This window comes from Protopterus annectens, chromosome 16.part0 (genome assembly GCF_019279795.1).
Source record: "Protopterus annectens isolate FY-2018-M chromosome 16.part0, PAN1.0, whole genome shotgun sequence".
Lineage (NCBI taxonomy): Eukaryota > Metazoa > Chordata > Ceratodontiformes > Protopteridae > Protopterus > Protopterus annectens.
This window is the reverse complement of record NC_056750.1, coordinates 483,535,178-483,556,505: the sequence shown is the minus strand read 5'-3', so window position 1 is coordinate 483,556,505 and position 21,328 is coordinate 483,535,178. Positions and strand designations below refer to the sequence as shown.

The window sequence follows — 21,328 nt, the reverse complement described above, 5'->3', positions numbered from 1 at the left end:
CTCTGTAGTTAGAGGCGGTTGTGTGGGTTGGGTTATCAATATGGTGTATATTGTATATATTGTACATATTTTTAGTGCTAGGGTGGTTGGTTGGTTGTTTGCTGTCTTTTGGTTTTGACCTTTCTTTTTAGGGTCTTCTGACATCTGGGGCAAGAAAAGACTGAGGATATGACGTCGGTCATGCGCATTTGTACCCTGACGTCCTGATGTCAGTCAAATGCGCCTTGACCGACGTCAGCCTTATACTTTGATATTCGGGCCGACCGAGGACAGCGGACTACCCAAGTGTAAGGACTGCAGCAATGTGGATCTTCGAACATCTACATTTATGGTAGGTACAAAACTGTACTTTTTGTTTCCAAGTCCCTTCCTTTGCTGAAGTTGCTGTTCGGGGTCTACTTGTAGTGTGACATCTTCTGCATACAGTAGCTTTGCTGACCTGTTCTCTCTGACACGTATGCCGATGTAGTCCATCACCAGTATGAACAGAATCTGCCTTTTCTGGCATTTTTTCATCAGTCCTTAAAATATCTACATCTGCTAAGAACATTCCTGACTCTTCAAAGTTTCTTCAGCCCACTGTTTCTCACAACAAAATCCATCATTATTGGATTGTGATCCAATAATTAAGAAGATACAAATATCTCCAATGCTGTGTACATCTTCACTAGAGAGGTAGGTTAGTACATTCCTTGAATACCTATTTTACATTTTCAGGAAAAAAAAGAATGACAGAACTTGTTCTTCCCTTATCAGTTATAACATTTGTGACTGGTAAGCCATTCCTTCTGCTATCATTTTCATTCTTAAGTAACAAAAAAGGGTCTGGTGTTCTTTCTGTGTCTCACTGTATGAACCCCCTTGTGACTGCCATTTGGACTCAATGACCATAGTACTTCCAGTTTGTTATGCATTGAGAAGTACAAGCCTTCAGTGGAATAGATAATTTAAAATAAGCTGACTATATTATTTGTCAAAGTAAACTTTGTCATTTAGAACTACACACGTAGCCTAAACAAAATTTCATGCATCGGCTCAATTCTTGAGTTCACAAAGGAAAGTGAAATAGCACATACAAGTAGAGGAATAAACATAATTGACAAGTACAGTATTACTACCAATGCACACAAGAAAGAGCAGAGACATTTACCAGCACTCGTGTACAAAAAGAATACTCTCCCCTCAGTTAAATTAACTACCCTATTTAATTTAAAGTAAAACAAAACACACTACAGATTGCAGTGTGCAAGTTGTTTGTCTAATATTGCACTTGAGCAAGTTAAATAATACTGACTATGGATATAATAAATAAATGTTGCACTTACGTGGAATATATGTAACTATATACTGTACAAATAAATAAAAATTGATTTGTGTGTCCAAACCCCTGGGACTAGTGCCAGAGTTCAGAAGTCTAATCACTATAGGGTAGAAACTTTTACTGAATCTTGTAGTCCTGCAGCAGATGCTGTGATATCTTCTGCCTGATGCCAAATGATTAATCAGTCCATGCACAGGATGCGTGTTGTCCTGTATTATTTTGGTGGCATTTCGGATGCTTCTTGCAGAGTAAAGATGTTGTACTGATGGAAGACTGGAACTTGTTAACTTCTCTGCCACCCTCACCATTCTGTAGCACCTTCATTTCTGTAACTGTGCAGCTTCCAAATTACACTGTGAAGTTGCAGGTGAAGATGCTCTCCTTTGCACCTCTACAGAAGGTGGAGAGAATATGAGGAGGAAGCTTAGCTTTTTTCAGCCTTCTTAAAAAGTGGAGTTGTTGGTGCACTGCCTTGACCAGTTGGTTGTTGTTTTCTGACCACGAGGGATCCTCTGTGTACACCCAGGAATTTTGTACTCTTGACCCTCTCCACACACTCACCATTGATCCTGAGCACTGGGTGGTTTGTTCTCCTTTTCCTGAAGTCGATGTTAATCTCTTTGATCTTGCTTACATTCAGGTCATGGTTGTTCACCTTGCATTAACTGGTCAGAGATGCCACCTCCTCTCTGTATGCTCTTTCATCCCCGTTTGTGATGAGCCCCACAACTGTGGTGTCATCAGCAAAGAAGTTGATGTTGTTGGACTTGTGCTTAGCATAGCAGTCATGGGTCAGGATGGTGAATAACAGTGGGCTGAGAACACATCCCTTTGGAAACCCAGTGTTATTATTGATGCACTTTGATGGGCTCTTCCTTGAACACACCTCTGTGGTCTCTCAATCAGGAAGGCCAGGATCCAGTTACAGAATTGTTTACCGATTCCTAACTGTGCCAGTTTTTCTGTCAGCTGCATTGTTACCACCATATTAAATGCAGAGCTGACATTTTACTCCTTTCTTTATGCATAACAGGAAAGCATGTGCATCTTTTCCTCGATGTGCCAGCACTGTAATCTTCCTCCACAAACACTTAGAGTCTCTGTATACAAGCTTTTAACCAGGTTTCCACAGAATTGATAGTAGCATTTCACTCCAATGGAGCTCCGGAAGTCTGTACTGCAACTTCCAGTGGAAGGAGCCTTAGCCTTTTGATAGAATCAAATTACGTCCTCACATTTCAAACCGATGTTCATATCTCTGGACCCATAGGGGTTATGAATGAAGTATAAATGGCAAAATCTTCAGTGCAGACTATTTTTATAGTAGTAGTATTCTTTAGGTTCTAGGTCTTAAACCAAATTTTATAAGTCACAGTAAACTCCGTAACTATTACATTTGTAATATCTTCTAAACAACTTGCAATATCTCAGCAACCACTCAATTTACACACAATACTGTCAGCAGCATTTTGCTCATCTAGCTGAGAGCTTTCATATCAGGCTAAGGAGTTCTGTCTGTGTTGCTTGGTATTTGAGATATTTAGAAAAATGTGAAAATTATATCTATATAAATTAACATAATAAAAATAACAGTTAATATTTATTTACCTGCACTAGACAGAGGTCAAATATCAATGCAGTTGAGATGGTCAGTGTGTAAGCTTTAAGATGAAATCTTTTCAAACCTTGTACATAGCACGGTTTTGGAATTATTGATGCAAATATGGAATTACTGCTGCAGATATGAATAAGCAACATTTGACTCCTAGAGGTGTCACTAGGAGTTAACTGCAGATGCACCTGGAGACGTCACACGGATATAACGAATTAAGGTAACATAAGAAGGCAAACTGTCTTGGTTTCATGCAGTTTTCAATGAGACTTGTTGAAAAATTGTAACTGCCTCTTAAATCAGGATTTCTGCTAGACATGCCGGACTAGTGAATTAATTGACTGCTGACCAGCACAGCATTGACCCCTTTCTGTTTTTCCAAAGATTCCAACAAGTCTCAAGTTTTTTGCAGATGGCCTTATCCAGCAATTTGCAAGTTTTTAAACTTGACTCTGACCTCTGCATCTAATATTTTGGCAACAGTGGTTCCATTTTTGCATGCATATCAATTATGTAGATATGGGTTCTGTGTAGCATCCTAGTGGGAGGATAGTGCTGTTTCTACTTGAAAGTTTCTGTGTTGAAATTAAGAAAATCTCAGGATTCTGCAGAAGAGCTTTTTCAAGAAATAGAGTTAGAGGACTTTGGTACAGCAGAAAATTGCAGGTTTTCTCTGCATTGAGAAACTGGAAGGAGCAAACTGGGAATGTTGAGAGATGGGTGTGAGACCCCGGCTGCTCTGTCCAGCTGTCTTAAGAGTATTTTTCTTAGAAGGTCAAAGCTTTTTTGTTTTTTGATGCAGAACAGGCTAAGGAGGAAATGGTTGTTCAAACAAAAAGTGAACTAGCATGAAGAGTCAGGAGTACCTTGGACTTGAATCAGAGTCTGGCTGTGGGGAATGTAGATGAACAAGAAGATGACTAGCAACACTGAAATAGGTGATTAAATGGGAGACTGTAACACATCAGTCACATTTTGTGCATTATAGCTGTGTAAGAAAAAGTGGCTGACATTTTGTTGACTTTGTTGAACTTGTGGATTATAAAGCATATACCCCCATTTTGTCATTTAATGTTTAGAACGACACTGAAAGGCAACTGTAAAACAATTTTTGTTCTTATTTAGTGTTTGTATAAAACATTTTGTGACATAAACTGCACATTAGATGTAGTAAAGCAGTTTTGTGTAGTCAGGCAAGCTTTAAATGGGGAGGGTAGTCTTTTCAGTGGCTGTATGTGTTAAAGATATTTAAGTACAGAAGTGCTTTCTTAGGTGTAAGAAATATAGGTGTTACAGTATGTTGTTGTTGTTTGTCTTTTCGGCTTTTCCCGGTTAGGGGTCGCCACAGTGGAACTCCAGTCCACTAATGATTGGCAGTAGATTTTTATGGTGTCAAGTTGCCAGCCCCGACGCCCAACCTTCAGCGAGGTGTTACAGTATAATGAGAAGAAAAACAGGACAAAAAAGTTTAATGTTAATATGCTGTGATCTTGAACTGCTGGGGTGGGGTGGGGGTGTAAAAGTGCACTGATTATATTGTATGTAGAATTAAGATAATTTGTCTTATTTTTGCAAGGGTGACTGCCTAGATTAATGCACTTGGCTTAAGAAATAAGCAAGTGTGTTTTATTTTTTTATTTTTTTTTTTGGGCAACCCAAGTAGGCTTGAAAAATGAGACCAAATAACCCCATGTGCAAAATGGGAAAAGAGGTTAAGTATGGATGGTTGAAAGCCATGAAAAATGTTAAGTTTCTTACATCTACAAAGATATTAGCTTGTTTTTTTTTTCCATTATCAAAAGTTGTTTGAGTCTAGAAGTTTGCCACTGAAGGCAGCTGTGCATTTTGTTCTGAGTAAAATTTCATTGATGACTATTTTTACCTTGAGACAAACTGTTTGCAGAGGTGCAAGTAATTTAATTTTGAGAATTCTGAGCATTCTTTGCAAAATGTAAAGATACAGTTGTAAGCAGTTCAATGAAAAATAACTTGAAATTATGGCAAGTGAAGAAGAGATAGTAGCCTTAGTACTGTAATGCATTTAATAAAACAGTGTACAATTTACTTTTATTTAAAGATGGCCAGTGCACTTTTTCTTGGGGCTAAAAATTGATGTTTTCTGAAAGCATGCAAGCTGTTTTTGCACGTCTGAGAGAGGAACAGGAATAGGAAAAGAACAAACAACAATCAATAAGTGGGAACACAGGCCATAGTATGCACTTCAGTATGGTAAAACATTTTGTGTGGGTAAAGCCTGCAAGTGCAGCTGTTGATTTTGGGGCAGTTCCTGTCTGGGGGATTAAACTTAATTTTTAAGATGTACAGAGCTTTGTGTGTTTTGTTCTAAGTTAATAGGTGATTGGGGTGTTCTGAAAATGTATATAATTTTATTTGAGGGTTTTCTTTAAAGCGAAAAGTCTTAAATTGTTACATAGGTTGAAATAAAGATGCAAAGAAACTACTGCACAGTTTATACTGAAAGGCCATTTACATTTCAAGTTAATATGGATAGCATAGCCATTTAAGATAAAAAATCTATTTTTCTCCACCTATAATACATGCTATATTTTTTTTAATGTGTTTTCAACTTTTGTGTTACATGCATACACTGTTGTATTTGAACAGAGGAACCAGGCAGGGTGGTGATCTTCGTGTTTCACTGTTGCAGTCATTACATTTGGGTTATCTGCTTGCAGTTGCCCTCAATCGGCCTGATTAACAAAGTCTTGGGTCCTGCGTCAGTTGCTGTCTCTTCTTCTGTGACGTCCAGTAGTCAGAGGTATAAAACATGCAGCCAATGCCATTACATAAGTCTTTCTTGCAGTGCGGTGCCCGAAGCAGAAGCAGTTCGCAAGTGCCGGCCGACTCCTGAAATTTTCATTTTCGAGTTTCAGAACCGAAGTCTTCAACTAAAAGCTAAGTACTTCGTTGGGGAAACTTCTTCTTGCTCTAAACCGATGTCAGTAAAAGTAAATAATTGCATTTCTTGTGGAAAGAAATACCTATACAGATTTTCATTCGTACTGTATTCCTTGCCTAGGCCCTGACCACGAAGTACCTCGCTGTCAGTTTTGTGCCTTATTTAAACAACGAACTATCCATCGTCGGTTTATTTTCGCTTCTAAATATTTTGGTGCTTGGTTCAATTATCCAGATATGTATTTGGTAAGCCATCCAACTACCGACATTCCTAAAAAACGCAAAGATAAAGATAGGCTGCCTCGGTCCAAAGCTGCCAACGACGCTTCTCCTAAGCCAGTCGCCAGTTCGCCGGTACTCAGTGAGGCGCTTTCGCAGCCCCTGATACCCACTACTTCAGATTTGCAGGCCTCTACTGAGACCCATTCGGAGTCTGGTATGCCACGAGATGCTTCAACTGTGGAACCTGTGGATGTCTCTACATTGGATGGGTCCAGAGTAGCTGTGCAGGCACCGGCTTCTGAGGGTGTATTTAGGCCTACTGACTTACAAATTAAACCAACGCCATCTTCTTGTTCAAGGCCTAAAACTCGAACTATGCCTAGAAAACTGATGCCCAGACAGCATGGTCAGGCCTCTCTGCCTAAAAAACAAATGATGAGAATGGCTGAAGACCTTGTTACTTTAATCAGGGGAAGCCAACCTTCCCCCTCTGAGACCTTGGACTGAGTTTGCTTATGATATGTCTGACCAGGATTCTGAAATTTCTGTTTCCTCTGATGACCAGGATATCCTTATCTACCTATGAGGATTCTGATGCTGAGGACTGTATTCCGTCTGCTTCCCTCACTTGTCACTTGTCACTAGTAACAAAAGCACTTGAGTAGCATAAGCTAATCAGTCATTTAAGGCACCAATCAAAGCAGACAATTATCTAAAAGAAAAATATCACAACTAGAAAACAGGCAAATGCAACAACTGGAAAACATAAAAAAATATAAAAGACAGTCCTATACTTAGTGTTTGAGAGGTCTAGCTTTTAAAAAAGGCTTGAGAGACAACTTCATTAAGACCTGTTGTCTTATCAGCATTAAGAGACAGAATCCATTTTTGCTCTGCAGAGTCTGTGCGATTCCTAAGGTTTCCCCCCTTAGACTCTCAGGAATAATCTCTAGCGCAAGAAATTTAAAATTATGCTCATGTCCCTGGCACATAATATGCTTAGCAAGAGCATTAGTGTCTTTCTTGTTTCTAATGCCTCTCTGATGTTCCAACACCCTGTCTTTGAGTTGTCTGTTACTCATGCCTACATAAAAAGCATGACAAACAGTGCAGTAACTGAAATAAACAATGTTCTTAGTCCTGCAATCAGCATAAAAGTTTGTATCTATTTTAAAGTGCATGTTAGGGTGTATGTAAATAGGATCAGAGTGTATAAACTTGCAGGCTGTGCAATTTCTGCATTTACAAGTGCCATGCCTCCCTGACTGTGAAACCTTGTTAGAAGTAGAAGCATTATAGCACAAATGCCTTTTCAAAGATTTGTTATTTTTAAAAGAAAGGTGTGGAACAGTGTCTGTGGCATTTCTTAACTCATCTACAGTATCCAAAATGCCCCAATTCCTTTTAACAATGTCAGATGTACTACTAACATCAGAAGAGTATGTGAGGGGAAACCTAATCAGTCCTGTCCTTTGTTTTGTAGCTATGGCTTCAGTGTTGGATACATCATCATAGTATGGTCTACATTTGCCCCCTCTCTCCTTAAACACATCAGTAGTACAACTGTCAATATCCTTTTCCTTATAACCTCTATCTGTAAAATCCATTTTCAAGGTCTCCAAGGACTCGGCAAGCTGTTCATTGTTATTGTGGAGTCTCATGATCCTGTACACCTGCCCCTTAACATTCCGGGTAACATGCCTAGCATGCATGCTATCTCTATGGAGCAGATTATTCTTTCTTGTGGGTTTCTTATAAATGCTAATTACTAGGCTAGTCAAATCAGTTTTGTTCACCTTAACATCAAGGAATTCAATTTCATCAAAAGAATATTTAAAAATAAATCTTAAAAAATCTGTAGACTGATGTAAAAACTCTATAAACTGCATGAGACTCTCAACTGACCCCTTCCACAATAAAAAAAATATCGTCCACAAATCTTACATATCATAAAACGTGTTCAGAGAAGCCATCAGCTTGAAGTAAAACATCTTTCTCCCATTGTACCAATACAAGGTTGGTGTAGCTATTGGCACAGGCTGTGCCCATCGCCACGCCAACCTTTTATGCATAGAATTGATATTCAAACAAAGACTTTATTTTCTAAAACCAATTCTAGAAGGGCAGAAATTAAATTGATCTTGTCCTCAGCAAAACAGTGATTGACATGCCTAAATTTCCTGCCATTTTCTATGCCCCAAATATATTAGGTATCTGTCAAAGGAAAAAAACTTCAAAGACCAATACATGTAAGGTTCACTTAAGGCACATTTAATAACTTGCAGCAAGGAGACAAAAACATGCAAATACAAGATTTTGCCTAAAGTAACTACTAACAGGAAGTATGCTATTCTTATACTGTTTTACAAGACATGGCCTTCTATAGCTGACATAATCAAATACAACTTTCAGTATTGTTCTACAGCAGATGTTACTCAGATTTTCTGCTGACATGACTAGATTTGTGAGAAACTTTTTGAGAACAACAACCTGGCCTTGGTGGGGACTAGCCCGTTACAAGCTTCTATTGTATAGTTCTAATGCTTGTGTTACATTTCAAGGTACTTTTCTAGCTCAGACACAAGCAAATGCTGATTGCAGTTCATATTTTCAAGCAGTCTTTGTTCTAATTATTTATAGCTTCTGCAGCTGTGTATTTTCTCACAGCGCAAGCGGAACTCCTTGTCTAAGTTTCATAACATTTATACAAGTGGTATTGTTCTATTCATTATTTTCCTGACACAAGCAGACATCATCTGCTTCTCAGTAAATTTCCAAGGCATAAGCAAAGATTTTAGCTGTGCATATTTCATGACAATACAAGGTCAGAAAGCTTCTGCAATTTATACAGATTTATGCAGTGAAAAATAGAATAAATGTGTTAACCCTTTTCAAGCTCTAAATGCACCAAGCATATTACTAATACATATTTTTCTGCCATTTCCCCCCTTTTAATACTTTTATTCTACTTTCGAAATAAGCATAAACAGTCTTTTCTTCTTCTAACCTCTTCATACTCAGGATTTGCAGTTAAGAGAGTCATTCAGTTTAAACTTATGAAAGCATTTCAGTTTTTCAATAGTTCTTCAAACTCAGCACTTTGATATAAGGTTTCAGAAACTGACATGTCTATAAAGTCTTTAATCAGTCTTTTCATGCAGGGGGTACCACAACAAACACATACTCTCAGTAGGAGCATTCCTACACAAATGGCAATCCGGATGTTCATTAGGGTGGTACCCCACCCCCCAAACCATTTCTGGAAAAAGTCCGTCAGTGGGTTTGGGCCTGGTTTGGTCATGGCCGACACTTGCTGAATTACCTCAAGATGATTGTCTATCTCGTGTTTATGGTCAGGAATATACGAACAGCATTCTTCCTGGATTAAAGTGCAAGTACCACCTCTCGCCGCTAGGGTGAAGTCGAGAGTCATGCTGTTTTGAAGCACTACAGTTCTCATGGCATTCAGTTCATCAGTCACCAATTCGAGAGCGGAAAAAGTTGCGTTGCTCATTACTTCGAGAAGTTTAGACAGTTTTCTCAGCTCCCAGATTGATTTCACTGCTCCATATGCTGGTAATATGCCTGCCCACGATATAACACTATCACTCAAGTCCATGTGTGTCAGTCCATTGCCTATAGAATGATGGTTTTTCCAACGCGCTTCAGTTTGTCCCACTGGATTTACAGGTTTCTTGACGACCTCTTGGACATTTCGAATTTTTCCTTGAGGCAAAACTGCAGTGTGTCGTATGGCCGGAACCAAGTAACCCAAAAAACAACTGCCGGACCAATTCTCAGGTAACCATTTGTATGCCTTTCTACCACACACAAAATAACAGTCCTCTTCTTTAGTAGTAACCTTACTGTGAATATACACTTGCCCTGCATGAAACAATTTTCTGTCAGTTATAGACAGTTGTTTATAAAGAACAGAATTATGTTTTACTTCAAGTGTTTTGTGCATCAATCCAAGAAATGAATCATAGTTTGTATTACAATAAAAATCTGCATTGTTACCTTTAGTGTAACATTTATAAGGAACAGAAAACACAGTCCAGCAATTCAGGACCCGCAACTAGCAGCAACTTGTTCCAAACCTGATGAAATTACTGGTGGTAGCCAAAGAGTCTTTAGACAAATGATCTTTATTGAAACACACCAAATAATCTAAGCAACATTGTGCACCTCTTTAAATAAATTCATACTAGTCACATGATGAAATTAATTAATTAATTAGTAAATAGTCATTACACCTTAAAGAAACTTCTGCCTATAACAGAGTGTTACATTTGAGTCCAAGTTCTCTGTTACTTTCAAATTCACCAAGGCATTCCCAAAAAATCTAATTTGTGTGCACTCAAACATATATAAGCTGATTAAAAACTTAAATAATATATCATTAAATACTTATTTCATAGTTTAAATACATTAAATATATAAAAAACTCTTTTAATATAAGAAGTTAAATATTGATAAAATGGTGAGTAAATAGAAAATGTATGTTATAAAATATATATTATAAATTATGCCTGTAATGAACTCTGCGTTCATCTAATTGTTCCAAAGGTCTAATATTACTCATTTTAAACATGCAGAATTTAAAAAACTGGTCTTTCTTTTTAGTCAGAAAAGAGATGCGTTGTATCCGCCCCTGTTAGGAGTAGGTACTGTTAATCAACGACAGACTAGAAATGAAAATATGACAGAAGGCCAAAGTAGTTTTATTTACACTTTCAACAAGAATTCTGAAGAAATTGAAGACACTATTTTTAAATATTGGCCTATTCTTAGTTACCATGAAGGTATAAAAACTTTCATCCCAGAAAGACCACATTTTGTCAGGAAAAGAAACAAAAATTTGAAAGAGATTTTTGAAATGAAATATAATTTAGAAAGCAATAAAAACAAAAGGAGAGTTGGCACCTACCCATGTGGTAATTGTAAGCAATGTCATGCCATAATTAATCAGGAACAGATTAGGATTCCCTCAAGGAAATTTAACTTTACTGCCAGGAAATATTATAATTGTGCTACGAAAGGGGTAGTATATGTTGGAATATGTTTAACCTGTGACAGTTTTTATATAGGAAAAACTGAACGACACATCAGGAGAAGAGTTTATGAACATTTTAATGACGTGGTGAAACAAAAAGAGAGTAATGCTTTTTATAAACATTCCCTGGTGTGTGAAAAAATGAATGTGAAGTTTTTTGTATTAGAGCAAGTTACACAAGACATTAGAGGTGGCAACTGGGAGACAACTTTAGAATATCGTGAGTTATACTGGCAATTGAAACTAAACTCTATAAAGACTCCCGGCTTGAATGATTCCATCAATATTACGAGTGCGTTAAAAATGAGAAAAGCAAGGTTATAAACAGTTTTAGCTACTATTCCTTTCAAAGTCATATTATAATACAGTTTTTTAACTTATATTTATATACACACTTCCCCCTTTTGAACAAAAAGTTCAATATTTAAATCTAATCACATTTTATATTCTCCACAAATATTTGACATTATTTATGAATTATTATAGTGAATACTTTTAGTGAAGGTTTTAGATGTGATTTTTGTTTATTTAATTCATAACAATGAGAAAGACCAGTTTATTAAATTCTGCATGTTTAAAATGAGTAATATTAGACCTTTGGAACAATTAGATGAACGCAGAGTTCATTACAGGCATAATTTATAATATATATTTTATAACATACATTTTCTATTTACTCACCATTTTATCAATATTTAACTTCTTATATTAAAAGAGTTTTTTATATATTTAACGTATTTAAGCTATGAAATAAGTATTTAATGATATATTATTTGAGTTTTTAATCAGCTTATATATGTGTGAGTGCACACAAATTAGATTTTTTAGGAATGCCTTGGTGAATTTGAAAGTAACAGAGAACTTGGAATCAAATGTAACACTCTGTTATAGGCAGAAGTTTCTTTAAGGTGTAATGACTATTTACTAATTAATTAATTAATTTTATCATGTGACTAGTATGAATTTATTTAAAGAGGTGCACAATGTTGCTTAGAGATTTTCTTTGAGAAAGCCGGACATTACACGGGTGAAAGCGCTTGGATTATTTGGTGTGTTTCAATAAATATAATTTGTCTAAAGACTCTTTGGCTACCGCCAGTAATTTCACCAGGTTTGGAACAAGTTGCTGCTAGTTGCGGGTCCTGAATTGCTGGGCTGTGTTTACTTTTCTTGGTTTTTTGGCTTCGTTACTTATTTATAAGGAACAGTCACATTGCAATTGCTCCAACCCACCTGAACAGTATCATTTTTATAAAAACACACCGTTCCCTTTTGTGGAACAGACAAGTGCAATGCTATTTTATCTTGTGATGTAATGGTTGAGGTATCATAAATCAAGTTTTCCCAGGTCTCATTGACCCCCTAGGGGGACCGTAGTCATTAATAACCCCCCGTATGCTGTCGGCAAAGCTGTGCAAATCCAGCAATTAGAAACATTGAAAGTCTCAGCATACACATATTTAATTGCCTGGTAAGTGTTAAAGTTTGGATGCCAGTCTATGAGTAACACTTCACGTTTATTCAGTTCAGTTTGTGTGGCTGGCAAAAGGAAAGGCCACAGCAAAAAGATTATTGTCACTAGTACAGTTAGCAGGATGATTATGCAATACTTCTGAGGAAAGGGTTGTTCTGCATTCCTGTTTCTTCTGGACTCTATCATTTTTTACTCTTGGCATGTGACAAGATTTTTGTCCAATTCAAAGTTCTTAACTAATTTGCAGTGTGTCAGGTGGATCCAGGAGGCGCGCTCTGCTATCCTGACTGCAGTGGGTGTCGATAGAAGCACTTGAAATGGACCTTCCCACTTTGGTGATGCCCAATTCTTTTTCTTTATTGTCTTCACCCAGATCCAGGTACCTGGGACCACTGCCACTTCTGACGGTCTGGTTTGTTCTTTATCTGAAACAGAATTTGACTGCAACAGATGTTTAGAATTTAACAGATTTCTCATGTACTCTGCGAGTGTACAGTTGGCTTCCTGGTCTGCGGGCATGAGAGGTTTCCACTGAGGTATATAATAAGCCCTTCCAAATCGTTTTTCAAAAGGAGTCAATCCCTTTGCATTCAGAACAGTTCTCATGCTCAACAGTGCCAAGGGCAGACAGTGCACCCAATTCCTCTGTGTTTCTACTATTAACTTCCTTAGCTTACTCTTTAAAATCTCATTATGCCTCTCTACTAGCCCAGCAGATTGTGGGTGGTATGCACAATGATTTTTTAAAGCAATACCAAAATGTTTACTTAACTGTTGTATGGTCTGGTTTACGAAGTGTGTGCCGTTGTCACTGTAAATCCTTTCCGGAATGCCGAATCTAGGAATGATTTCTTTAACGAGAATTTTCGCCACGGTTGCCGCATCTGGATTTTTAGTCGGAAAGGCTTCCACCCATCTGGAAAACATATCTACAATGACAAGACAATACTTCTTCTTTTCACATTTATTCAATTCTATGAAATCCATACAGATAGTATGAAACGGGTACAGTGGTGTAGGGAAACTCCCTTGCTTTGGCTTTAACGCCCCTTGTGCATGATGTTTATTACAAACGTGGCACATCGAACAAAATTTTTTAGAGTAGTTTAAGAATCCGTATGTCATGAACACTTGGTTCACCAGCTGTACCATCCCCCCTGTTGAGACATGGCACTGCCCATGGCTCAACAAAGCTGCATATCTAAACAAATTAGATGACAATATCGGTTTCCCTTCTTTAGAGATGTACAGCCCCTTTTCGAGAATTGCTCCTCGTTTTTCCCATCTTTGTTTTTCAGCTTGCGTAGTAAGTGTCTCCATTGTCTTTAACATTTCTACATCTAAAATCTCAGAGGGTTGTAATTCCTCATTCAAAAGAAATACTTCTGAAGCTGCCAGCTTTGCAGCTGTATCAGCTCTCGCATTACCTTTTGAAATCCTGCCCTGTTGTTTGGTATGAGCTGTGCATTTACAAATAGCTACTTTCTGAGGTTATTGAATAGATTCTAAAAGATCTAAAATAAACTGTGCATGATTGATTGGTTTGCCAGTAGATGTTATCATTCCTCGATTTTTCCACTGTTGCGCAAAAACACATACAGTAGAAAAAGCGTACTGGCTATCAGTAAAAATATTTACACATTTACCCTTTGCTAAGGTACATGCCCGTGTCAAGGCAATCAATTCTGCTGCCTGTGCAGATAAATTGTGTGGTAAAGATTTTACTTCTATAATGTCCATATCAGAAACTACTGCATATCCTACTAGGTTCTGTCCTGCAGGACCCCTTTTGCACGAGCCATTCACGTAGTATGTCACCTCGGCATCATCCAAGGGAACATCCGTGAGATCTTTTCTAGGCAGTGTCTTTTGCTCAATCACCTGCAGGCAGCTGTGTGGTGTGCCATCTGCAGGGGTTGGGAGCAAGGTAGAAGGGCTCAAAGTCGTACATCGTTCAATTGTCATATGAGGTTGGCTCAACAATATAGTCATACAGGAAAGATGCCTAGCAGGGGAAAGATATGCTACCTTCTCTTGCAGTAAAATAATCGCAACTGCATGAGGCACTCTCAATGTGAGAGGATGGAACAAAACTACTGAGGCCGAAGCCTGTACTGCCATTGCAGCTGCAACTACTGCTTGTACACACTGAGGTAAAGACCGTGCCACTGGGTCCAGTTGTTATGAATAATAAGCAATAGGGCGTTGCTTGTCCCCATGCTGCTGTGTTAACACTGATGTCATATAACCTTGCTTACAATCTACAGTTTGGAAAAAACGTTTATGATAGTTTGGTAATCCCAAAACTAATGAGGACGCTATTAACTGTTTCAGTTTGCAGAAAGCAGATTCTGCTTCTGGTGTCCATTGTAACAAATCCTGTGCTGTCATAGGCTTTTTATAAATCAGGTTAGTCAGCGGTGCAGATTCCAAGGCATAGTTTGGAATCCAGCTCCAACAAAAATTAGTCGTACCCAGGAAGGACATCATTTCCTTCTTGGTAGTGGGTTTTGGTGGTTGTAAAATCGCTATTTTTCTGTCCTCATTTAATGTCCTACCCTCCTTGGATATTACATATCCTAGGTATTTAACTTGTTTTTTCCAAAGCTGCAGTTTATTTTTGTTTACTTTATGTCCTTCAGTGGCTAAAAATTGTAATAGCGCTATGGTATCTTCTTTACAATCTTGCTGGGTGGGGGCCGCCAGCAGGATATCATCAACATAAAGTAAAATCTGACTACCTCTTGGTGGGGTAAATCCCGCCAAGTTGCTTGCCATTTCTTGTGAGAATATTGTCGGACTTTCACAATATCCCTGTGATAGTCACATATATGTATACCTTTTCCCCTGAAATGTGAATGCAAACCAGTACTGGCTGTCAGGATATATCTGTATCGAGAAGAATGCATTGCTGATATCTACCACAGAAAAATATTTCTGTTGAGGTTTTAAATCATTCAACAGGGTGTGTGGGTCTGGCACCGTAGGTGCCCTTGGTATTACTGCATCATTTACAGCTTGTAAATCTTGGACCATATGCCATTCTCCATTTGCTTTCTTAACAGGAAATAAGGGTGTGTTACATGGTGAATCAGGGGATTCCACCAGCACCCCTTCCTTAAGTAAAGCTGCTATAATAGGTTTGATTCCTACCTCTGCATCTTTTCTTAAGGGATACTGTCTTTTTTGTGGTGTAAATGCTGACATTGGAGTAATAGTAACTGTTCCCGCTGTACGAATAAGTCCTACATCTGACTTTCCTGTTGACCAAAGAGTTTCTGGTATATTCTGTAAGGCATTCTCTTCCTCCTTCAATAGGAGTGCTAATCAGCTGTCCTTGCTAGACTGCAAGTGTACAGCTGGGTGGGTCTGAGTTATCCAATTCAACTTCTGCATTTGTATTCCCTGTTCTGACAGTTCTAACTCTGTTTTTCCCATCTCGTGACTTTTTCTCCTAAGTCTACCCATTTTACATTCTTGTCCTTAGTTAAGCTAACGTGGTAATCGATTAGATTTATAAACTGCAAAGACTTCCTGGGCAATGAACAGCTGGCTACACTGTTCCCTTCTGTGTCCCAGTACAGATTACGTAATATCAATCTGTTTGCACGATTTCTAAACAATTCTTGCTCATATTCCTTATCAGGTCCTGGTGTGTTACAATAATACAGAGTACAGTGCAACAAATGCTGTTTATCAATGTCAAGGGAGGGGAACCTGCTGATGGCTATGTTCATCAATTCTTCGGTTACTGCCCCTGGACCAGTCGTAACCAAGTCCTGGCTGTACCAGTGAAACATTTCACCCTCCGATTCCACTGCAAAGATATCCGTTTGTCGCTGTGCTTCCATACCCTGCATAGTCGGAACTACTGCTATGCTAAATAGCTGCATAAGGTCTCTGCCCAAGAGATTTACTGGGCATTTTGCAGAAACAACAATTTTACTTTTCTGGGTCAATCCTTAAACAGGATCAGTTATTGCAATATTATGGGAGAGGGGCTCCCGATACAGCTGTCCATTAGCTGCTTTCACTAATATGTAATCAGGTGACTCTGAATTCTCTGGCAGTTTGGAGGGATGTATCAGGGTCCGTGATGCCCCTGAGTCGCACAAGAATCTGACTTCCCTCCCTTCTACCAAGAGTGTAACTTCTGGTTTCATGTCTGCTAAATTGAGCTCTAAGCTCAATAAAGCTAAATCCAATATTTCATTTTCTTCACTATCCGTAACTTCCTGCACTTCCTCCATTCCTTCTGTCACATTCTCTACTCCCTCTATCACATGTTCATTTGTCATATCTCTGCTATCCCCTTCTAGTGATTCCTGACTATCATATAGTCAGTCCTCACCCTCCTTGTCTTCCGTGGTTGCCTTCTTGTTTTTCTTGCAATCCCTTGCCAAGTGTCCCTTTTTACCGCATTTAAAACATTCACCCCTTTTCTTTCGCCCTTCAGAGTCCTCTGATCGCTGATAAGATTGTTTGTTTCCCTGGGCATTTCTTTTGCCCTTTTTCCCGGACTATACTACATAAACTTCTGCTCCATCTTCTACGGAAAATACTTGGGCTTTCTTTTTCTTTTTGCTATTAAAATGCCTTTCGGCATGCGTAGCATATTCAAGTAATGACTGTAATCTGCTTGTACGATGATCTACCATGTGCTTTGTAATGAAACTGCTTATGGGTGCAATACTGCCTTTCAAAAATGCATTCTTTAACTGCTGCTCATATGGGGAATCTTGTCTGATCTTCAGGAACCTGCATTCCACAATGGTTATTAAAACATTCTATCAGTCTAGCATAATATCTGTCAACAGTTTCGCCTTCTTGTTGGATGCATTGATTAATGCAAGTCCAGTCTGCCCTAGGCTTCCATTTCTCAGAGATGCAGTCTGTAAGACCTTTCACTCTGTTGTCTAGTTCTGCTCTGTTATGTGGGAGGGGCCTGAGCTCAGCGTTACGGGGATTCCAGTCGCCACTAATCATGTGCCAATCTGGTCCCACAATTTGTCTGACTACTTTTTCTACCTCTTCTCCATTTAAATTGTAACTTAGCCTCATTCCTTGCAAATCTTCTAAGAACTTTCTGAAATTAACTTTTGGATGGGGAATTCCCTCAGTGGCTTTCTGGATGTCTTCCGGAGTCCAGGGTCTATACACTAGGATAGTTGGGTCCTGACCTTCTTGCCCTGCCTGAGGATTAGGCACTTCTATAAGTGGGCATATTTCTTCTTCACTCATAGATCGTGAATTCCTACCCATTTGATATAGCTCAGTGTCCCCTTTTGAATTACCTGCCCGTGTTCGAGACCTGGTCTCGACGGGATCTCTAATAAACTGTTTCGCTTTTGTAGTACCTCTGTTTACAGTGACAGCAGGATATTGTGGGGGTGGACTAACTTGTTCACTTGCTTCATATTCTGGTAAGGGAGGAGGAGGGGCTGATGCTATTACTAAGTTTATTGTCCTCCTTATCTAAAAACATTGCTTTTGAATTATTATTCTTTTGTTCCCTACGGTTTACTTCCTCAATCCACCTGTGTGCCTTGAGGAATTCCTAATTGACGTTGCTTTTTTACCCGACCTTTAGAATCGGTTTTAAGCTGTTTGACAAGTTTGATAAGCGAGGATTTTTCTAATTTACGATCAAATTCATACTTATTAACTCATTTTTAGTAGTATTTAATATTATCAGCACGCTGTGACTGCATGTATTTTGCGTCATCGGTTAACGGCGGATTTTGGGATCTTTTGTGCAATTATTACCCATTTTGTTCTACCCTTTTAATCGTTGCGTAACTCCTTATTTTTTAACGTGGTACCACGGATTTTGTTATAGTCTCTTCAGAATGACTGCCTACCTGCTCTGTTTCCCTGATCTATGACAAGACAGTAATCTTTTTGTCCCTGACTTGTAAAAACAGTCTCAACAAAACAATACAAATCTAGTCCCTGATCTAAAACAGAAAAAAAGGTAGATTCACCTTACCTGAGCCTTCATGATTGATCACCTGGTTCGTGTAAATCCGTCCTTCAGTCGCAGATCAGAAAGTGGCTGGCCTCTTTTGTACGACAATTCAGTCGGAGGGCTTTTCAAATAAAAAGAAACCAATGTGGTTTCTTCCCCGTACGGTTTCAAGCCACCTGGCCTGTCTGATCCGAGGCAAGTGAGGGTTTCCGGTCCAAAGGACCAATCTGTCAAAGGAAAAAAAACTTCAAAGACCAATACACGTAAGGTTCAGTTAAGGCACATTTAATAACTTGCAGCAAGGAGACAAAAACATGCAAATACAAGATTTTGCCTAACTACTAACAGGAAGTATGCTATTCTTATACTGTTTTACAAGACATGGCCTTCTATAGCTGACGTAATCAAATACAACTTTCAGTATTGTTCTACAGCAGATGTTACTCAGATTTTCTGCTGACATGACTAGATTTGTGAGAAACTTTTTGAGAAAAACAACTTGGCCTTGGTGGGGACTAGCCCGTTACAAGCTTCTATTGTATAGTTCTAATGCATGTGTTGCATTTCAAGGTACTTTTCTAGCTCAGACACAAGCAAATGCTGATTGCAGTTCATATTTTCAAGCAGTCTTTGTTCTAATTATCTATAGCTTCTGCAGCTGTGTATTTTCTCACAGCGCAAGCGGAACTCCTTGTCTAAGTTTCATAACATTTATACAAGTGTTATTGTTCTATTCATTATTTTCCTGACACAAGCAGAAATCTTCTGCTTCTCAGTAAATTTTCAAGGCATAAGCAAAGATTTTAGCTGCACATATTTCATGACAATACAAGGTCAGAAAGCTTATGCAATTTGTACAGATTTATGCAGTGAAAAATAGAATAAATGTGTTAACCCTTTTCAAGCTCTAAATGCACTAAGCATATTACTAATACATATACTAATACATATTTTTCTGACAGTATCACAGTAAAGAGTGACTCAATATCCATTGTCACTAAAAGATAGAGAGCACTCAAATCAGAAGTAGCCACATATAATCTTTGTAGGAAGGTCCTAGTGTCTTTTAGGACGGTGTCACAGGTGTCTAGCAGAGAATGTAAATTATTTTCGATATAGTGTCTCTGTTACCCAACCTTTCCCAGACACTATTGGGCATATGGGCAGCAATGTTAGATGTTTATGTACTTTGGGTAAGCCATAAATGATCGGTATTAGAGGTTGCTGTACTTCAAAATATTTAAACAACTTCTTGTCAATCATACCTGTCATAAGTAGATCAAAGGTAAAGAATGAAACCTTCTCAATCATACCATGAACAGCAGTTTTAGAAATACAAACATAAGTGGTGTCATCAGACAATGATTTATGCATTTTTGTTTGATACAAGTCCTTGTCTAGCACAACAATTCCACCACCCTTATCTGCTGGTCTAATCTCTAAGGATCTCAAATTCTTGAGTTCATCGAGGGCTGCATATTCATCATTATTAAGATTAAAGTATCTCCTGTTTCTACTGAATTCGAACTCTTTTCTTATTTGTTTCTCACAAGTCTGAATAAAGGTCTGTATCTTGGCATTGGATGGTGGACTAAAAGTGCTGGGTTTTCTAAAGGAAGGCGTGTCTATATTAACAGTGTCAGGTAGCATAACTTTCAATGTAAGAATCCTACCAAACAATCTAAGATCAGTTAAGACACTAGTTATCTCAGCTTCTCTGGCTGGGACGAATGATAGACCTTTGTTCAGCAATGCTAACTGTGCGGCAGTAAGCTGTAAAGAAGAAATATTAAAAAACAAGTTGTTTATGTCCGTTTCTGTTGGCCTCAAGTTCATTTCTGTACTCTGGAGGCAGTAAAGTCTCCCCTTCCTCCTTCGATTCTGTGACCTGTCCCTGATAGGAAAAGGGCTCTGCAGTTGAAAAGATTTGGTGACCCTAGGCCTGGCTCCAGTGTTGATGTTAGTGGTGGAGTCACCATTATCGTCAGAGTGGGATTTCCTTTTTTTATGAAGATGCATCAGAGGTACTACCTTAGCGGTACTAAGTTGGTGTAATGACTCTGCTCTGCTTCCGGTCGACTGAGTCTGTTCTGTGGAAACAAAAGTTCTTGAACCAAACAAACTAGTAAAAACACGAAGAACAGCAACTGGAGTACAAACAGACTCGAAGTGTGAAAATAACATTAAGCACAACAATTTATTTGAATAGACTTTTCGTTCAGCAAACAATGGCTAAACTTCCTCAGACAACTAGAAAAACTAACACAACTTAAATAGCAACAGCTAATCACGTGCTACCAGCCATTAACAAATCAAATTATTATACTAATTATTCATTTATTAAAATATTTAAAAACATGGAAAATAAGACATATATTATATTTCTAAACACATATAACTCATCTATGACATAACTTAAATATATTATACCTATATGTTGTGTCTTTCGGCTTTTCCCGGTTAGGGGTCGCCACAGCGGAACTCCAGTCCGCTAATGATTGGCAGTAGATTTTTACGTGCCGAGTTGCCAGCCCCGACTCACAACCTTCAATGAAGGTACGCCCATTCACGCATGTCTCCACGCAGAAGACGCTCTAGCTGAGAATTGAACTGGACAGCGTCTTACTGGGAAGCGACAACGCTACCGCAGCACCACCACCACAGTCTATATAAATACCTATATTTATAAATTGAGAAACTTTTTTTTTTATATAAAATTTTTTTTTTATATATATAAAAACACAATTCATTCAAGA

At 38.4% G+C, this 21,328-nt stretch overlaps 1 protein-coding gene across 3 annotated transcripts in view; it reads left to right on the top strand.

The window, feature by feature from the left end:
• Positions 1-21,328, top strand: part of MVB12B (multivesicular body subunit 12B) — a 1,443,639-nt gene that overhangs the window by 216,659 nt on the left and 1,205,652 nt on the right. The gene's annotated exons all lie outside the window — the stretch shown is intronic.